Source organism: Lemur catta, chromosome 7, assembly GCF_020740605.2.
Source record: "Lemur catta isolate mLemCat1 chromosome 7, mLemCat1.pri, whole genome shotgun sequence".
Lineage (NCBI taxonomy): Eukaryota > Metazoa > Chordata > Mammalia > Primates > Lemuridae > Lemur > Lemur catta.
The window spans coordinates 82512073-82515007 of NC_059134.1; positions in this window are offsets into that span (position 1 = coordinate 82512073).

Below are 2935 nucleotides of genomic sequence, written 5' to 3' on the forward strand. Positions count from 1 at the left end.
AGAATTATTTATCTGGCTCAGGGATCTGAACGAGACAGGGCTCAGCTAAGCAGTTCTCACTCCGGAGCTCGCATGTGGTTGCCATCCTATGGGCACCTTGAAGTTTCCTCTGTCACATGTCTGGTGCCTGGGCTGGAAAGCCTCAAACATCTGGGAGCTGGCGCAGCTGGCTGCTCAGGCATCTCTTTCTCCACCCAGCGGTCTCCTGATAGCTGGATTTCTTCTTACATTCAGCTGCAGACGCCCAGAAGGAGTGTCCCAAGAAGAATTAGCAGAAACTGCGTGGCGTTTTCTAACTGAGTGCCACGTCCTCTGCTTCCTATTCTTCTACACAGGCACAAAGGCTACCAGGAGGGACATAGACTCTACCTCTTAAGGGGAGGAGTATCAAAGAATTTGTGGATTTGCCTCCAAAACACCACCCATGGTATACTTTATAAAATAGCTTCTCAAGCACTGTATCACTTCACTGTGTTATAATTCTTTGTATAGCATGCAGTGCTATATGATATTTTCTTATTTCTCTAATCCCCCCAAAGAATGCAAATTTTGAGAACAGGAGCCTTATGTGTCTTACTCATCACTGTGTCCTCTGTGTTTAGTAGAGCAGTGCCTTGTACTTGGCAGGCGCTAAATACCTATCAATTGAACCAATGAAAGATAAATGACAGGGACTGTTCTGAAGGGCCCGTCTCATGAGACTGACATTTGTGGGCTCCATTTTGGAGGAAGATGGATTCTCCTCACCTTCCTTTCTCTACTCCCCTCTCTTCACATCCCTTCCCTCTCTCCCACAAAAATAATTACAAATCACTGATAGGACACTATTTCAAACCTGGAGTCCTTAGTATAATTGTGATCCGTTGCATTCAGCTTTCATAACCTTGTTTTTGAGAGCAAACATACGCATCACGTGGCTATGGCAAGGATACCTATTCAACCCTGCACCTTGCTTCTTTTACAGGTCATAGATTGGCTTGGATTTGTTTTTTGTTTTCTGGGATTTTTGTTTGTTTTGCTTTGGTTTTTTGCTTTCCTTCCAGCCCGATAAGCTGAGATCCTGTCTGTGTCTGTTTCCATTTAGGGGTATTCATCAGTCTACGCTTCCCAACATTTCTGTCCCTGAGATGTAGCTAGAAACTTCACAGGCTGTAACATTCTAACTACATGTCATTGCCACCATTGTCTCTTGTCACAATCCTAATTCTATGTTCTGATAATAAAACTTCATTAGCGTCTGCACCTCCTTTCCCTTACCTTTGAAATACTGTCTTGTGCTGAAACGGTTAGCAATGCTCTGAGTCATATCATTTGGCTGTCTGACAGCCATTGTGAGTGAGCTAAACTGTGAGAAAATGAAAATTTCTGACAATTTGCATTATCGTCAAATGGAGATATTTACTTGTACAAATATTAAAGGTTATTTAAAGATGTAAACTGGCTTCATTTCATTAGTGGTTTGCATAAGGTAATAATTTAAAACAACTACCCAGCCTCATTTGAATAAATAACCAACTCATTTTCTGAAAGAAAAATGCCATTTGTCCAGACTGTGTTTTTAACTGCTTGCAATGGTAGAAGATGAAAACAAAAACCTATGAATATTTCAGGACAGGAAATGTTCAAATTCTCATATTGTTTAACATAAATCAGACAACGGGCTTTTTGTTCTGAGAACCTGATTGAGAGTTGCCCAACCAGAGAAGACAGTGAAATATCAATGACATCAAAATGGGTCTAAAAACAGGAATAGCAGAAACTGTGGTTAAATCCTCCTGAATTCCAGTTCTAGGAATTTACTCTAATATAAAAAAATCAGGATGTGTACAAATATTTATCTACAAGGATGTTCATCCCAGTGTTATTTATGGTGGCAAAAAAAAAAAAAAAAAAAGAAGGAAGGAAATGAAAAAAATATGTATCCAAGACTAGGGGATTGGACAATAAGTTAGAGTGTAGCCATGTGACAGTCTGGAGTAAAGATGACTGAAAAACCACATTGTAGAAGAACTGGTAATAACAAGCAAAAATGTTTACTATATAAAACAGGGTAAAGATAAACTATAAAGAATATATATACTATGATATCATTTATGAAATGATGAACATCTATATTTGTATTAACACAGAAGAAGAAACAGATCTAAACAATAACTTGATAGTGGGATTATTGATGATTTTTATGTTTGTGCTTTTATAATAATAAATGCCAATAATCCAATATTATTAAACCATTTTCAACTCATTGATATTGGAGGCATGTTATTCTTGCTTAGTTGGATCAGCTCCTCTTTTCTTCTAGCACAACAGAGGATACCCCTGGGCGATTCCGTGCATTCATGCCTGCACTGTGGGTATTGGCAAAAGAGATGGGGAGTGAGTCAGTCGAATGCTACACAGGAAATTCTTTATGCTTCCAGGGTTTGGCATCTTGGGGTCCGTCCTTCTCACTTCGGACCATCCATATTATACCAGTAAAATACTCTCTAATCAGCAAATTAAAGTATTTCTTGCAAGCCCCTCAGAAGATATTGTCTTTAAAGAGTAAATTAGTGTGTCACAATTCTCCTCTACCCCCTCAACCTCCACCCTCCCCTAGAAAACAGCGTCTTCTACGAGATGGTGGTTTTCTTCCTTTTAGGAGATCCAGGCTGGTAAGGGTTGCCAAGGGTTTAGGGATTTCAGCACCTTCTATATTGTTGCTTTGCTCGGCACACTGATTCCTCCTCATAGTCCAAGCTCCAGCCAGCATGGACGGAAGGCAGAGAGAAGTGGGGGCATGCCCCAAGGTCACGGGCATCACTTCCGCTACACCCCACTGTCCAGAACTTGGTCACGTGGCCACTGCAAGGGAGTGCCATGGAAACCTGGGAAATGTAGTCTTTCTTCTGTGGCTCAGCTAAAAGTGGAGAATTTAACTTTTAAGGAAAAAAGA